Genomic DNA, 18,333 nt, shown 5'->3' with positions numbered 1-18,333 from the left:
TGATGAATTTCTATTGTGCTTTAAGAAATAAAAGGGATGGTTTCAGAGAAATCTGGAATTCTTATGTTGATTTGTGCAGAATTAAGTAAACAGAATTAACCTAATATTTTATATAATGACATCAATATGGTAAAGATAACCAACATTGGATGAATTAGAGACTCTGATCAAGCACAATGTTCAACAAGGATTTCATAGGATTAATGATGAAACACACTACTACTCTTAATAAAGAGGTGAAAATATCATAAGTGAAACATTTGATGAAAAAAGATGGATTTAGTTAAGTGGGGAAAAGTTTATATACCTTCTAAAAAACAGAAACCTATTTTTACATTCTGCTGTTTGTGGGAGGTTGATTTAAGAAAGGAAAAATTTCTAAATAGAGATCTTAAAAAATTCAACATCAAAAAGATAAATTTAACAAAGAGGGAAAAAAATCTGGTCCAAATAAATTCATGTGACTTCAATCAAGAAAAGAGTTTAAGAGCAATTAACATGTTATAAAAAAGTATTCTCAATAACTGAAAAAGAAAATATTTTGCCAAACTCCTTGACTATGCCAAATAAAACAGAAAGGATTAAAGTAGATAATTTTCTTAATCAAATACAGTAGTGAATGTTGGTGGAAAAAAAAATTAAATCATAGCAAAAACACTGCAACATTATATTCAAAACTTAGATACTATGACCAAGATGTATTTGTGCCAGGGATACAAAGAAACTCAAACATTAGGAAAAAAAACTGACAATCATATAAAAACTCATTATATCAATAATTGCAGAAGGTCTTTAATAACATATAACATTCACTTATGCCAAAAACCCAAACAAGCATACACATGAAAGGATCCTTTCAAATTTGTTTTTTTAAAAAAACTTATTTTAAAAACCACTTGCTTGTATTTCTCACAATTAAGAAATCCTAGAAGTTTTCCCAATACACTAATGGTTTGTTATTGTTCAGGTATTTAAAGTGAATAGATTTATTTTGAATCCAGTTGAGGTCTTCTTGGCAAGGCGTTCTAGAATGGTTTGCTTCCTTCTTCAGCTCATTTTACAGATGGGGAAAATGAAACAAACAAGGTTAGGTGACAGCCAAAAGTAACAAAGCCAATAAATATCTAAAGCCTCATTTGAACACATCTTACTGACTCGAGGCCTGCACCATCAAGCTGACTCTCACTAATGGACAAAGTTCTAGCAATGAGCCAAAAAGGAGGATAAACATTGTCAAAATAGAAACAAAAATCATTTTATTAGTGGTTAATATGGTAAATATGATACAATATGAATAAATTTATATGTGTAATACCACACTAATCAAGCTATCAAGAACTAGTCTAAATAACAAAATTCATTTGGAGCAAGAAAAGATCTAGGCTCTCAAAGAAATTAAAATAGTAGGATGAGGGGGACTTAACACTTTTTGAGTTCAAGCCATATTAAAATGCTATCATTACTAAAATTATTTTGTGCTCATTAAAAAATAACAGAAAAGTAGACTAGTAGAACAGCCTAAATAAGAAGAGAATCCAAAACAAGTTTAGTGCATCTTTCAATTAACCCAGGTACCATGGGCTACTTGTTGTAAAAGTTCTTTGTTTCATACATTTAACTTGGAAAATTGGAGATCAATGTATTAGAAGCTGATTCTCATGCTCTGCACAGAACGATAAGCACCAAGTGAATAAAGGATCAATCATAAAATGGACCAATGACTTCATCACTTAGGATAGTCTTTGAAAGAACATACAGCATAGCCTATTCCTGCTTCCCTGTCCCAGGTAACTCTTGTTCACATTCACCCAGAATACAACGTAAGGTGAATAGTCCCTACACACTCTCTCCTGGTCAATCAAGGAAACACGTATCATGCACCTATCTTCCTTTATGGGTATGAAGTATTAAAGGAACTTTACAATTTCTCAAAAGAAATGCTCTTTCCTCTCCTCTCCTCATTAGTTTTGGTACTAACTTGGTTATTCTCACTGATCTGATAGATATACTCTATGGGGATGACCTGTGACATGACATGTTAAACAATGAAGGTGCCTTTCCCTAAGCTTTTTTCCTAGCCAAGTCTCAAAGTTATTCAAGATCCCTTGAAAAATAGGATGTAATTCCTTCCAGATGGTGAGATTCTGTTGGAGGATACAAGGCTGACTGCAGAGACTTTTGAATGAGAATTGTGATCCCTCAATTGTTTAGTCTAACTATACAATTAAAAAAAAATCAAATAAATAAAGAATAAAAGTCAACTCATAAAAGGAATCTTTCTAATGCCTAGGAATTCTTTAGTAAATAAGAATAAGGAAGAATATTGTACTCTGCATTTGGGATACAAGTCTTCCTAAAACAATTTTTATTAATTTATCATTATTCTAAATACAAGCATTTTCAGGAAGGATATCCAAACCAGCAATTTCTTCATGCTCTCAGAAATGTCTCTAACATAAGACATTTGAAATAACATATACAGGAATCTTGAACAAGGGAAATGTCACAATAAGATAAAATAATTTGGAATTAATATTCTACTCTACCTGTAAGAGCAATACCTCCTTGCTGCTCCCCTTGGAATTTCTCTGAGCCTCTTCATCCTGGAATAGTCCACCAAAACCCATTTACTATGGAACATCCTTCCACAAAGCGCACTCCCTCTCTCCCACTGCTGAGTTGCTCTTGGAGCACCAAGTTGATGGTAGAAGAGCCCCAAACCAACCTGTCTTTATTTGTGTCTTGGCTCCACTCTTGACAGCCAAATAGATATCTTCATCCCCCCCTTTAGTCCTCTCACACCTTCCCCATTTTAATGGAAGATCCTGGCCTAACTAATAACTTTGGTTTGTATTCTGTTTCCCTAGCATTTTATCAGTGCCATGGTAAGCAATAAATACTTTTTTTCTTTCCTTCCCTGTTTACACAAAGTTGTTCACATTTTGCGTTCCCATTTGACTATAAGTTACTTAAGACTGTCCAAGACTGTCTTTTTTCTTTCCTTTATCCACAGTGCCTGACACGTATCAGAACCCTGATAAATGCTTGACTTGACCCTTAATCTACCTTGTAGGGCCTTAGTTTTGTTTTGCTCTATTACTTTTTATACATTTTTCTAAAGGAAAAAAGTCAGGAAAAGGCCTTAGATTAGAGAAATGATTTAAAAAGGAGATTTTTAATGTACTTTAAGAAAGGATAGGATAAACATAAATGACAAAATAATTTTAACTACCCAAAATTAAAATCTTTTTGTATAAATAAAATCAGGACAGATAAGATAAGAAACTATTAAATTGGGGGGAAGGGAATTTGCATCAAATATCTGACCAAAGTCTTATCCTATACATACAGACATGCATACTTACACACATATGTAAGGATGTATGTAGAAAATGATATGAGTATTTCAGATATAATAGTCAAAGCATGAACAGATTTCAGGAAATAGTGGAAGATGAAGGGCTGGCATGCTATAATTCACAGGATCCCAGAGAATCAGATGTGACGCTACCAATGAACCACAAGAGGAAGACAGCCACATTTAATTCCTCTTCTCCTGCTAAACAAATCTTTTCTTATCCAGTTCAATCATTTATCAGGTTAAACTTACTTCATGATCCCATTTGAGGTTTTCTTGGCCAAGATATTGGAGTAGTTTGGGATTTCCTTCTCTAGCCCATTTTATAGGTGAGCAAACTGAGGCAAGCAGCATTAAGTGACTTGCCCAGGGTCCCACAATCGGTATGTATTTGAGGCCAAGTTTGAATTCATGAAGACAAGTCTTCCTAATTCCAAGCCCAGTGTCCAAGCCAACCATATTCACTTCTTCATTCTTATCTGAGCCCTGCTTCCAACACTCTAGATTGCTTTCTCCAGTGGGACCCCAGAACTAGCCTTCCCCCCAAGCTACAACTTCCTTTAAATGTTGTCAAGCTCCATTTGGAATCCTCAAGAGTAGGGATTGTCTTTTTACTTCTATTTATACATTCAGTCCTTAACAGTACTTGGCACATAGTAAGTACTTAATATATTATTACCTGTTAACTTGACATGAGACTGAAGGTAAGAGGAGAAACATTGGGCCTGCATAATATACATCTGTGAGTTAACAGCATAGAAACAATAATTCAATTCAGCAGAGCTCAAAAGGTCTCCCAGAGAGTGTAGATTAACAAGAACATTTCAGACAAAGCCATGGAGAAAGTTCACACTTAGAGAACATGGGATGAATACTGAAACTCCAAGGCTATAGAGAAGGAATGTAGAGGAGCAAAAGGAAAAGCAGAGGACTACAGTATCATAAAAGCCCAAAAGGTGAAAGAGTGAAGGAAGAGAAGGGGAAACAAAACAAAACAAAACAAAAAAACCCTAGTATCAAATAAAGTAGACAAATGGAGATTAGAACTGAGAGAAGGCCCTCAGATTTGGCAATTAAAGGATTTTTCATATCCCTCTTGGAGAGCAATTTCAGCCGAGTGATGAGATCAGAAGTCAAATTGCAAAGGGTTAAGAAATAAATCAAAGAAGTGGAGGAAGTGAAATTTTAAGTCTGGATGAAACAAAGAGACAAGGTAATAAATAACCTGAGGAGGAGGTAGGGTCTAAGGAAAATTTTTGAAAGCTAGGTAAGAACTGTGGAAATCTGAAGATAATAGAAAGGTAACTAGTAGATAGGGAAAGGCTGAAGATTTAAGAGTTGGGCAGAGCCTACTTTGTGGTAAAGAAAAGCTTGATAAGGAGAAGGACCACTTCATTGTCAGATACTGGGAAGTAAGAGAAAAAAATAAGAGTGATGTCCAAGTTGTAAAAGAATCCAACCATTATGGAAAGCAATCTGGAACTATGCCCAAAAAATTATCAAACTATGCATACCCTTTGATCCAGCAGTGCTACTACTGGGCTTATATCCCAAAGAAATACTAAAGAAGGGGAAGGGGCCTGTATGTACCAAAATGTTTGTGGCAGCTCTTTTCGTGGCGGCTAGAACCTGGAAAATGAATTGGATGTCCATCAATTGGAGAATGGCTGGGTAAATTATGGTATATGAATGTTATGGAATATTATTGTTCTGTAAGAAATGACCAGCAGGAGGACTACAGAGATGCTTGGAGAGACTTACATGAACTGATGTTGAGTGAAATGAGCAGAACCAGGAGATCATTATACACTTCAACAACAATACTGTATGAGGATGTATTCTGAAGGAAGTGAATATCTTCGACAAAGAGAAGATCTAATTCAGTACCAATTGATCAATGATGGACAGAATCACTACACTCAGAGAAGGAACACTGGGAAATGAATTTAAACTGTTTGCATTTTTGTTTTCTTCCCAGGTTATATTTACCTTCTGAATCCAATTCTTCCTGTGCAACAAGAAATTCGGTTCTGCACACATATATTGTGTCTAGGATATACTATAACACATTTAACATGTATGGGACTGCCTGCCTACTGAACCTGTGGTTTAGAGCACAATGAAATTATATTCTGGTTGAAAATTTACCACTAAATTCTGAATAATATGGTCTTCTAGCCAGACACAATAATTAGAGAAGTGATAATTTGGCCTGTGTGGAAAAGTGAGGAACTTACAGATTAAGCACATCAGAGAATGTTAGCAAAAGTAGATCAAGCCTAGAGGCCTCAGTTTCCGCTTCTCCAGAGTCACGTGATTTTAGATAAAGCCTGGACTACATTCCATTGTCCAAAGAAGGGATTAAAATATATATATATGGCCAAAGTGGCTGGTATATTACTTTGTCTACTACATTCCACTGACCAAAAAGGGGAATAAAGGTTTATGTGACCAATCACAACATATACAGGGTAAGATTTTAGAGGTTCTTTGTCTGAAATGTATAAAAGTTGTGAACATTTTCAAGGGAGTGGCTCTCTCCTGCTGTAAATTTGGCTCACAGAGCAGGATGGGGTCCACTTCTCCAGATTCTAATAATTCTGCTTTCTATTAGTGATCTCTGAGTAGTCAATTTGGGTAGGTCTTTTTGTCCCAAACAGGCCTTTAAAAAAACTTATCAAAAAGTGGCTTTTCCTTATATAAATGCTCAGAAGCTAAACATATGTTTATTTAGTTTTAAAGACTATCACACTGTGTATTTTAGCTCTTGGAGGAATTGTTATAGATTTCTTGTAAGTGACAAAAGATGTCAGGCAAACAGAAAATACTGGTGATTTTATTAGTTTCTAAATATATGGGTACTAAGACAGTGGAATTGACAATAATTCTATTAATGATAATTAATAATTAAATAAATAATTGAAATTAATAATAATTATCTAATTTAGCAGTATGATTGATCTGATCCTACAAGGAGATATTATGGGCAAGAACTTGAAACAAGGTACTGAGTGGAATTGAGGAAACAATGGATAAATCTAATTTAATCCTACAACAAATAATGGTTTCCTAGTGATGCAGTGATTGGAGTATACTCATTGTACAACATATAAGCAAGAAGCTCTCAGGGTCAGACCCACAAGTCCACTCTTGGAGACAGAGACAGATTCATTCCATTTCCCATCTTGGTGCTGGCTGGAGGCTTTGGATTCAGAGGGAGCTAGAGGCAGAAGCTGGAAGAGACAAAGGACTAGCAGCAAGAGCTCTCGGAACCAAGGAGAGAGGTAGGCCTCTAAGAAAGCTAACCGGGCTATTTTGAAGGAGACAATAAAGGTTCTGAACTTTAACTCCTGGCTGCATTTGGGGTGATTACTCTGAACTGAAAGTAAGGCTGCCTCCAGAAGCCCCCCAAGAAACCTGCTCCCAGAGAACATTACACTTTAGAGAAGAACATTACAATATTAGACTGAAAATAATGGCAGGAGAACAACTGGATTCCATTCAATTACTATTTATTGAGGCCCTACTATCAAATAACCTTTTAAATACCTACTATGTGTCAAGCACTGACCAGAAGTAAAGGATACAAAGACAAAACAGTCCTCGCCTTAAGGAAGAAAAGATGTTTTATACTGTTTCAATTTTAAGATGATTATATGGATACAAAATAAATATTCAATAACAAGAGAGGAGATTGAGAAAGAACAAGAAAGGCTTCTTCCCTACTAAAGCTAGTGAAAATGCTGAGGCAGAGGTGAGAAGAGAGAGCACTGCATCATGGCAATGACCAGTGGATACAAAGGGAGGAAGGAGAGGTGGCCTTCAGTAATCAAAGATCACTCAGAAAAATCAGCTGCTAAAAACATGTAGTATATGATCCATGGTGACCTATTATGTAAAAAATTAAAGCTACATAAATCTATGCCTCAAATATCACATAATTAGAAGGTTCTAACCAGTGATTACATGAACTTAAATTACTTCAAGTTAAATATCCTAAATTAAAATTCTCCTTATAATTTTATAATTATAAACTTCTATCTAATCTATACAAAAAAAATCTGATTTAAGAAAAACTGATTCATGAAATTTATTTGTAAAATAAACATTGAATTTTAGACAACTAGGAAAATGTGCCATGTACAGATTTTTTTTTAACATTTTTGAGAATACATTTCAAGTTCAAAGTGAATAAAAATCAATGATTACTTAAGACTCTCTCACAAGTTTTTATTTAAATCAGTTTTTACTCAGACATAATTTTAAGTGCCTTTTGTAAAAAATAATTAATTTTTCAAATATATAATTATAAAGTGAATGTTAATTAGGATATGTAATTTAAGATAATTTAAGCTCAATGATATTATCATGAAGTTATTATAACTTGAAATTATAGTTTTGGAGATAATATATACCTGTCACCTTTTTAGAAAAACTTTATAGTCACCACAGGTCATGCACTATTGGCCAGGTAATTTTATTCTGAATTCAGTATAAGGATCGATGCCTGAAAAATTTGGCTTCAGGTAGGAAGCTCCATTATACCTTCAGAAGAGGAAGGCACTTAAAGAAGATATTAGAAAAGGTTTGAAAGAAGAGGAAATAGTACAGTCGCTCATATGCCTAATTTGAAGCTTCCAGAGTACTTCTTTTTTAAAAAAAATTTTGAAGCACTGCTTACTTATGTCAAAATTACCATAAATCCTACTTATGTAATACAGCTCTTGGGAAAGATGAAACAATAACCCCAATAATACCACCAGGGGTTATTGATGTGATGTATTTTTTCCCTTTCACTATCCTGCCCTAAAATTTACTCTATGACCAGGATGCTGAGCCCACAAATATTGTTATCTGTCAGATAACAATCTGTTGATCATTGATAATGGAGTTTCTGAGACTATCGAGCAACAATTATGAGGTTAAGGCAGCAATTGGGTGCCGGTCACTTGACCTAATGACATTCTAGGCCCAAAAACACTCCCCAGAAAGTTCCCCCCAGGAGCTTTGCTCAGGAAACTATGGGTACTGAACCTGCTCACAAAGTCACAACCAGAACACCCCTCAACTCCACCTCTAAGCCATAATAAAAGCAATCTATCAGTGACATGAATAACCTAGTTTCTCTTACTTTTCCTTATAAATTTACCCTTATGAACTTGGCTCTTTGCTAACTTCTTCTGGAATTTAGCCTGCTTTAATTGGCATTACAATTCCCCAACAAACTTTGTTCCTTGACTTGGAGATGGGTCTGAGCCTGAAAATTTGAATTTTCACCTCACAACACTGGTCTGGAACCCCAACATTCTAGGTGTACCCTTGAGTTCCAACACTATTAGTTGTTTTTTAAATAACAAATACATTTCCAGATCTCATCAGATACCCATTCACTTCCAACAATATGCAACCAAAGTCCAGTCTAACAAGAGATGACTACTTCAGTTCTCCATCAAAGAATATTACTTTAACAAAAATGCTTGTTATAAAGGAAAACAGACTGAATTTTCTTTTCTATAATAACCACCTGTGACTGTTTGAAATGCACATTCTAAAATCTACTCTAAAAATGCTTAAAAGTCAATCTTTTGACGTGTTTCTCTATTCTCATACTTCTTGTAAGAGATAATAGTCTGATTTGTGAAAAATTACAAGATATACAGGGGGAAAAAAAGCTCATTGAGATTTAGAATAACAAATGTATAAACATTAGTGTGCTGAAGAAACTGAGTATTTCAAAGACTTCTTTTTTCCTGGTTAAAGTGAATGCAAACAGCATCAAACAGTGTATTAATGAAAACTTAATCTTTTATTTTCAAAAAATGCAATCTATTTGCAACTGTGGGAGAGACTTGAGTAAACATTACACAGTACATATAAACCTATTTTAAGGAAACTCAATAAAAGAAACAAAATCCTTAAATCAAAAGAATGACCCACAAAGCATTCTTCACTTTAGAGAAAGATTACCAAGTCCCTAAGTTCCCTAATCCATTTAAAATGTAATTCTATTTACTAAAATTTTAATTACATAAAAATTTTTATGTACAAATTTATACCAAAAATTTGTAGTGACCAAGATCAATATTTTCTAGAGAACAACAAAGGTCAACTCCTAAATGTAATTTCTGAAAACCACTTCCTTTGTGAGCAAAGATTAAGGAGATATTAATATGTTTGAACCCTCTACCTTTGCTATAGTTTAATTGCTTACTTGAAAATTTTCATTTGTTTACTGTTCAAAATTTTTCTCAGAACCTCTTCGATACTGTGTTAATTCTGTAAATTGAGAATAGTAAAAGTAGCATATAGACAAAAGATAAAGAAGTTAAATATCTTTTAAATAATTTAAATAATAACTGTAGGAGCAGAAAGCCAGGTCTGGTGTCAGAAAAACCTGAACCTAAATTCAACCTCACTCACTAGTTAGTCAATTCTTCCTGTTTGTCTCAGTCTCCTTACCTGTAAAATGAGCTATCGAAAGAAATGGCAAACCACTCTACTCTTTGCCAAGAAAACTCCAAAAAGGGTTATAAAGAGTCATCTAGAGGGGAAAAAGACAATAGTTGCTTTAAATAGTATTCCCATTAACCAAAAACAACTGAAGTATCAGGAAACATTTTTGCAGTTTATTTCACCATTTTTATGCCAGATCCTTCAAACTATCTTTTTGTTTCTTTCTTCCTTTCATGTAACATTAATTTTGTTATGCCACTGAAGTCATTCCAATATCATATAATTATTTTCTATTTTTACATGGATTTATTATCGCCATCAATATCATTTGAAAAGTAAAAATAAATCCCTCATTGTAGTCTGGGAAAACATCTCTACATTGGTCCTATACCAAAAAAGCCCCTCTCATTCTGTATGTTAAGCATTACCTTTGTTGCAGGAGGTGAATAATATGCTTCATCTTCAAGTCTATGACATTATAATTTATCATTGGAGTAATCACTGTTCTAAAAATCTTTAAAATTCTTCTTTACAGTGTTGCTATTTTATAAATTATTCTACACATTTCACTCTACAATAGTAAATATTTTTTCCAGGTTTTAATGAAACCAATTCTTTCATTATTTATAACTCATAAATAACGTATTTGTTAACTTTGTATTTAAACAATACACCTTTTTATATGTATTTCATGTCTTCTCTATTAGAAGGTACACTAATTGGGACAATGGTTTATTTCATTTTCTGATACTTAAATACTTGTTGATCAATTGATTCAATTATTTCCTTAAAATTAATTTGCATCTGAACTCTCTGAGATCTCTCAGATACAGCATAATTTGGATTGGGTGAAAATTTTTGCTCAAATACACTTCAAAAGACAAAAAGTTACACAGTGAAGAAGGTAAAGGGAAATCTGGCAGTGACAATGAAGAGCAAGCAGTACTCTTGACTAGTTTGAGGAGTTTAGGGATTAAGAAAAGTTGTAGTCAGTAGTAGAAAGAATAGCAGAGTTGCAGTATCAGGAGGGAGCAGTATTCTTGTGAGGGCTAACAGACAGAAAAAAGTGTAAGAAAAAATGGTAAACAGATTTGGAAAATGTTAAATGATGGAACAGGAATTCAGAGGGCACAATTAAAGGAAAGAGTAGGGCTAGATTCAAACAGAAATAAAGTTAGGTTGAAAAAAATCAGAGCTGGAACAGGAACAAGGAGGCAGTTTTCTCCTAAAAAACTGATGATTAATTATTACAGGTGAGGGAGTGTTGCTAAGAAGAAAAAGGGGGCAGGCAGTTCCAATGATCTTATAATGAAGAGAGATATCTACATCCAGAGAGAGATGGCTGTGGGAACTGATTGTGGATCACAACATAACATTTTCACTCTTTTTGTTGTTGTTTGCTTGCATTTTATTTTCTTACTCATTTTTTCCCTTTTTGATCTGATTTTTCTTATGCAGCAAGATAATTGTATAAATATGTATGCATATATTGGATTTAACATACATTTTCACCATGCTTAACATATATTGCTTACCATCTAGAGGAGGTGGGAGAAATGGGGGGCAAATTGGAACACAAGATTTTGCAAGGGTCAATGTTGAAAAATTATCTGTGCATATGTTTTGAAAATAAAAAGTTCTAATAAAAAATAAATAAATAAAATTGAAAGAAAAACAAGGAAAAAAGGAAAGGGGTGGAAATAAGCATTTTATGTTTGTTTGTTTTTTATCTCTACTCTGTGACAGGCATAGAATATTTCTACCCCAGAAGCCTCCCTCATCATCTAAAAACAAAAATAATAACATTCAACAATAATCAAAACCTTCACTTGATACCTCCCCACCAGTCTCAAATTATTTTCCTATAGTTGTCTTCTCATTTCTTTCTACTTCCTCTCTTCTCATTGTTAAGTCATTCAATATTTCATCCATGTCTGGACTCTTCGTGACCTCTTTGGAGTTTTGGAGTAGAAATACTAGAGTGATTTGCCATTTCCTTCTCCAGCTCATTTTACAGAAGAGAAAATTGAGATAAACAACATTAATTGGGTTTGTCTAGGGTCTGAGGCTGAATTTGAATTCAAGAAGATGAATCTCAATGGCATCAGGCCCAGCCCTCTATCCATTGTGCCACCTAGCTACAAGCCCAATTTATACCTTTTCAATTTATCTTCCAGTTTTATCATTCAACTCAAACTGCACTTTCCAACGTTATCAATGACCCTTAAATAATCAAATCCAGAGTCCTTTCCTCAATCTTCTTCCTTGATTTCTCCATTATATATTGCAATATTGACCAAGCCTCTCCTCCCAGATGCTGTCTTCTTCCTAAGTTTTTAACAGTACTTTTTCTTGTTTTTTCTTTTATTTGTTTGGTCACTGTTTTAAGATCCATTAAATTCTGACTGGATTGGGATTGTAGTTTCTCTAAACTTTGTTAATATACAGAATATGTCTACTTGAAATGTTGTACCTCCAAAAGCCATCATTCCTTTGGGGAATGCAAATGAAATAACTACTTGCTAGAGAATATATCATTTATAGACACATTTATATATATATATATATATACCATCTATCTATCTATATATCTATCTATCTATCTATCTATCTATCTATCTATCTATCTATCTATCTATATATATATATATATATAAAAACATTTGGGGTTTTTTCTTTACATTACAGTATCTTGGCATTGGAATTTATTGACTTTTTTCCCCAGAGAATGTGAGTAAGCACCCATAGGTAGAATCTCAGAGAAAAAAAATTCAATCATCACTACCAGGTCTTTTTGTGATCCTCAGAAGGGATCCACAACTATCTGGCAATGGCCAGGAAATTTGAAAGAAATAACTTCTTGGGAAGATGCATGTTCATTTTATCTACTACCTTACAGCAATGTGATTTTATGTGTTTTTTATTTTCTTTTACTTTCCCCTCTCAAATTAGCTGATCTTCCCCTATTTCTCCAATTATAATTTCATAGATAAGTACATACATGAACCTAATCTCCATAGTACCTTGTTAGGATTACTAAGTGAGAACTGAGGTTGTCTGGATGGTGACAAGGTGAGAATTCAGGTTTTCTGGACAATTACAAGGTGAGAACTCAGGTTGACTTGATAGAGGGGGCAAGCTCATTGGCTGGGGTGGTTCTTCCCAGAAGCCCTTGCATTATCCCACGCCCATTCTCTGGGAGGATAAAAAGAGACAGCACTGGGCGCAGAGGGCAGATCGGCCTGAAGAAGGATAAGAGTTGGAGGAGATTCAGAGCCAGGATTCAAAAAAAAGACTCTGAATTGCATCAGGCTTGACGGGGCTCTCTGCAGGAAGGGAAGTCACTTCTTTGGACAAGAGTTAACAGCAACTGCCTGGAGACAACGGTTCGTTACAGGAAGAAGAATCTGTCTGAGAGATTTGAGTAGACACAGCAGATCTCTTCCCAGAGAGCGATCCAGCAGCTTCTAGAGACGACAGCTCACTACAATTGGCGCCCAACGTGGGATACAGTACCTGAATTCAAAAATAAGATCCTATCACCTTTCATTAGCTAAACTCAAGACTGGAAAACATTTCAATCCCATATTCTTTTCCATTTCAATCAACTACTAAGCTCAAAGATCTCAAAACATAAATATATAAAGTATTTGTAACAGATAACAAACACCTTGTTCCCCCCCCCCCATCAATTTGTCCTAGAAAGCAGAAAGCATCCCTAAACACACCTATGAGAGGAGCCTTTTATTATACAAAAAGGAAAAACTGCTATTTGGACTCTGATTTAGAGAGCCATAGCATCCCACATCCTGTTTCAGACTCTAATAAAGACAGTCTAAATCTTTTTTTTTTTTTTAAATATTTAGGTCTTGTACTTATGTTTTCTCTTTTTCCCTTTCCTAGCACAGATGATAAATTACAACATAATCAATCATTCATTTGGAGAATTCTTTGCTGTGCAGGTACTGAAATGAGGTAAGATAAAATGATGTTTCCTCGCTCATTCTGAAATTTCTAGAACTTAAAAGAGTCCTCTTACAAATTAATGCAGTGAAGAACTGTTCCTAATTCCCCGCAGTCTGTTCTCCAAAAAACTGTAAGCTCTTGGAGGGGAAAGACTGGATTGAAGTAATGAATTTAGAAAGAAAAATATATCAGAAAGTTATGGGAAGACTGAATCCCTAATTCAAATTTATTTTGTTGGCTGAGAGAGCCAAAAGTAACTTTAGGTATCTATTTTTTGTTTTTGCCTCTCTAAAGATGATTATTTTACAATACTCTCCAAATATTCCATCTATTTTTCACAATTATCTTAATACCCAAACAATCATTTTTTTTTTTTTTCCTTTTGTGGCAATTGGAGTTAAATGACTTACCCAGAGACACACTGCTGTTACTAAGTGTTTTAGGCCATATTTGAACTTAGGTCCTCCTGACACACTAGGGCTGATACTCTTTCCACCATATCACCTAGCTGTCCCAAAACTTATTTTTAAATGCTCCTCATTTCTCAAATATTATTGAAACTTCCTAACTTTTTACCTGTGTGAAGTTATATAATTAAATGAATGAAAACCAAAGAATATAAAGATTTGATTTCTCCTTCTAGATAATCTCTGCTTGGGCAGTCATAAACACTTCAACTTTATACTTTTATCAACTTTCAAAATGAGCAGTACAGGTTACTAAATTAAGATCTAGTAAAATTCATGTTACCAAAGTAATAACAAGCATTAATGTGAACAAGATAATATGAGCTTGGGAAAAGTGATCACAATCTGTTCCTTGTGCCTTACAACCCCAAACTCAGTCCTTTACCCATAATGCTGACTTCCCTCAGTTCTTTCCAAAGCTCCCACTCCATGTGCTAGTTACACTCCCTTATCTTCCCCATCTTTGGGGATGAACCACCTCAATCCCACACTGTTCCTCTTCTATGGAATCCAAACAACACTACTGTGTAAACCTAAAAAGATTTAGACCAATAGAGGAGGAATTTCCAACTATTAGTTAATAATGCAAACTTTTTTTTTTTTTTTTTGAGAGGACAAGGAGTGGGAAAGGGAGGGAAAGGATGGTCTCAGATCTAAGATTTGATCAATGTAGAGAACTGTAACTCACTCATTGCTTCTGTAAGTCTTAAAGAGTTGCCTGAAGGAAACTTATACATGGTTCATTCACCCAGCCAGTAAGTATAAATTGTAGTGAAAAATTACAAAATGTAGGACTTGAGGTCTTCCTCTCAACTCTAAGGCCAAGTTTTTTATCTAGCAAGTCATGGCACTTGCCCTATTACATGCAAGCACACACACACATAAATACCGCTATATTCCTAGGTTAAGAGCAGATACTACTGAGGCAAAAAAAGTTATTCAGATAATTAAGGAAGTGTTTAAATTTCTTATGACTACTCTTTAAAAATCACAATATAAACATGTAATACAAGTTTTATTTCTGACTTTGAAATTATCTTTATAAGTTTTTGCAAATGCTTCTGAAAGACAAAAACGTACACTCTGTGTACTTATATGCCCATATACCAAAGAACATTAATTAGTAATATAGTAATCATCAAAAATAATTTTGATTAGCCATTCTCCAATTGATAAATGGTCAAAGGATATGAACAGACAATTCTCAGACGAAGAAATTGAGACTATTTCTAGCCATATGAAAAAATACTCCAAGTCATTATTAATCAAAGAAATGCAAATTAAGACAACTCTGAGATACCACTACCCACCTTTCAGATTGGCTAGAATGACAGGGAAAGATAATGTGGAATGTGGGACACTGCTACATTCTTGGTGGAATTGTGAATGCATCCAACCATTTTGGAGAGTGATTTGGAACTATGCTCAAAAAGTTATCAAACTAAAAAAATTAAAAAGTTATCAAACTATGCATACCCTTTGATACAGCAGTGTTACTACTGGGCTTATATCCCAAAGAGATTTAAAGAAGAGAAAGGGACCTGTATGTGTAAGAATGTTTGTGGCAGCCCTCTTTGTAGTGGCCAGAAACTGGAAACTAAGTGGATGCCCATCAATTGGAGAATGGCTGAATAAACTGTGGTATATGAATATTATGGAATATTATTGTTCTCTAAGAAATGACCAGCAGGAGGATTTCAGAAAGGCCTGGAGAGACTTACAGGAACTGATGCTGAGTGAAATGAGCAGAACCAGAAGATCATTATATACTTCAACAACAATACTATATGATGATCAATTCTGATGGACGAGGCCTTCTCCAATAATGAGATGAACCAAATCATTTCCAATAGAGCAGTAATGAACTGAACCAGCTACACCCAGCGGAAGAACTCTGGGAGATGACTATGAACCACTACATAGAATTCCCAATCACTCTATTTTTGTCCACCTACATTTTTGATTTCCTTCACAGGCTAATTATACACTGTTTCAAAGTCTGATTCTTTTTGTACAGCAAAATAACTGTTTGGGCATGTATACATATATTGTATTTAACTTATACTTTAACATATTTAACATGTATTGGTCAATCTGCAATCTTGGAGAAGGGGTGGGGGGAAGGAAGGAAAAAGTTGGAACAAAAGGTTTTTCAATTGTCAATGCTAAAAAATTACCTATGCACATATCTTGTAAATAAAAAGCTATAATTAAAAAAAAAAAAAAAAGAATCATTTTGATTATTGCCAAAGAAGAGTATATCATGTTGTGGCTATTTAGCATAACAGCTTTTATTTTTTCAATACTGAAGGTAACTTGTAACAGAAATGTATTATTATTTTGGACCCAGATATATGAGCATTCTATAACATGCAGTAAAAGTTAAAATAAGCTATTGAAAAACTAACATCTTATTTTATACTAATGTACTTCTCACTGGAATATATATTCTTTACTCAGCTGCAATGTTTGCATGAATTAAGTCAATCACTTGTGATAAAAATGTCACTTTTTAAAAACTTATTTAGTAGAGGGGAAAATTGGAAGGATTATGGGATTTGGAGTCACTGCAGGCCAAGACATCTGTTATAGAGAAAAAAATGTTAAAGACCTCCTGTCAGTGCCTTATCATTCAAATTCATAAAACTTGGTCTTTTTCAAGGCAAATTCAACAACACTATTCAATTTCAAGATAGGTATACCTTTCCTAATCACCTCATTTCATAAAGTACTAAAAAAAAAAAAAAAAACAACCATAAAATATCTAATTTGAATTGGCAAAAATCTTATTAGAAGAAATAAAGACACAAATTGTAAATAATGAATATCAAGACTCATTCAATATTTATTCTTTCTCTCAAGTCCCTTCCATTTAATGAGTCTATGAAATTCTTTTATAATAGACTAGTGGATAAAACAGGTGGGTTTTGGTTCATTATCCAAGAAATATTTCTGGAAGTTTGAGTTTTATTTGTTGAAAAAAAAGCTTGTATAATACTTCTCACAAACAATTCGAGTTCCAATTCTCAATTTATAAAATTAGGCCCAGGTTCCATATACTAAAATAAAAAACAGAAAGCTAGGATGATATGATGGAAAAGATAAAGGATGCAAGGAAAGGAGGGACTCTACTACTGATGACATTCTTTCCCTTGACTTATTTCCCCACAAAAATAAATTTAGTTGAATTACTTTAAATAGAACTAAAATAAATGTATATGTCACAACACTGCAAGTTCTACAAGGGCAGACTATAAACTTGTTCTTCTTTGTATCCCCTACAGAGCCTCACAAAAAGAAATTCAAAAAATAAGTGTTTATTAAATGACTAAACAATGTATAAAAGGCAAAAAATGAAATATCCTTATTGAGACAATTAAACAAAGTAATTTCATTGTCAAAGACACTTGATTATTTTAACAACAGAAAACATTTCTGAGATGTTCTCCAATAAACAAGTTTTCCAAAACTTCACTCCCAGAAGTAGAACTATTTAGAGCACAAGAGCACCACTAGGACATGTTGTGGGGAGGATGGGATCCTGGCCTGGCAATGGCAATATGAAAGTTTCAGTCCTTCAGTCCTTCATAGATTTGTGTTATCAATAGCAGTTTTCCTTCCTGTGGTACCCACATACTGCATCTGACACATGGCTCCTCATTCTGGGTAATTCCTAGTATGGAGGATGTAGCCAAAAAGTGAGAGGCTTTATTCTGGGTCTTTTCACGTTCTTTCAGATATCATCAGTACCCTCCAATAGTCCATCTGTTACTATCCCTTGCTCTTGCTAAATGAGCAGGCCACTTCCTCTTCTAATCAAATACTTCCTGGGGAGTATCTTTTACCTCTTTCTTACATACAAGTCATGGCTGGAAATATGCTGTAGCCTAATTATGCCTAATAAAGTATTTTGCCTTTCCCCACTCTGACTAGTTAACATCACAGGAGAAATCTTGGTGTTCAAAAGATGAATTCTGTTAAGGAATAGCTTTATGATCAGTGAAAAGTACAATTTCCCAGTTGTAATCCAGCTAGTCTTCTTCCTCTTAGCCACTTCAGTACCCCAGTTGTTCCCATGAGTCTCTCCAC

At 34.3% G+C, this 18,333-nt stretch overlaps 1 protein-coding gene across 1 annotated transcript in view; it reads right to left on the bottom strand.

The window, feature by feature from the left end:
• TBC1D5 (TBC1 domain family member 5) overlaps positions 1 to 18,333 on the bottom strand; it is a 578,427-nt gene that overhangs the window by 538,747 nt on the left and 21,347 nt on the right. Inside the window, exon 2 of the mRNA XM_074269720.1 lies at positions 2,547 to 2,603. The gene's annotated coding sequence lies outside the window, so the exon portion shown is untranslated. The remainder of the gene's footprint in view (positions 1 to 2,546; positions 2,604 to 18,333) is intronic.

The sequence above is a fragment of the Sminthopsis crassicaudata genome, chromosome 5, assembly GCF_048593235.1.
Source record: "Sminthopsis crassicaudata isolate SCR6 chromosome 5, ASM4859323v1, whole genome shotgun sequence".
In the NCBI taxonomy this organism is placed as follows: domain Eukaryota; kingdom Metazoa; phylum Chordata; class Mammalia; order Dasyuromorphia; family Dasyuridae; genus Sminthopsis; species Sminthopsis crassicaudata.
This window is presented reverse-complemented; position numbering and strand designations above follow the sequence as displayed.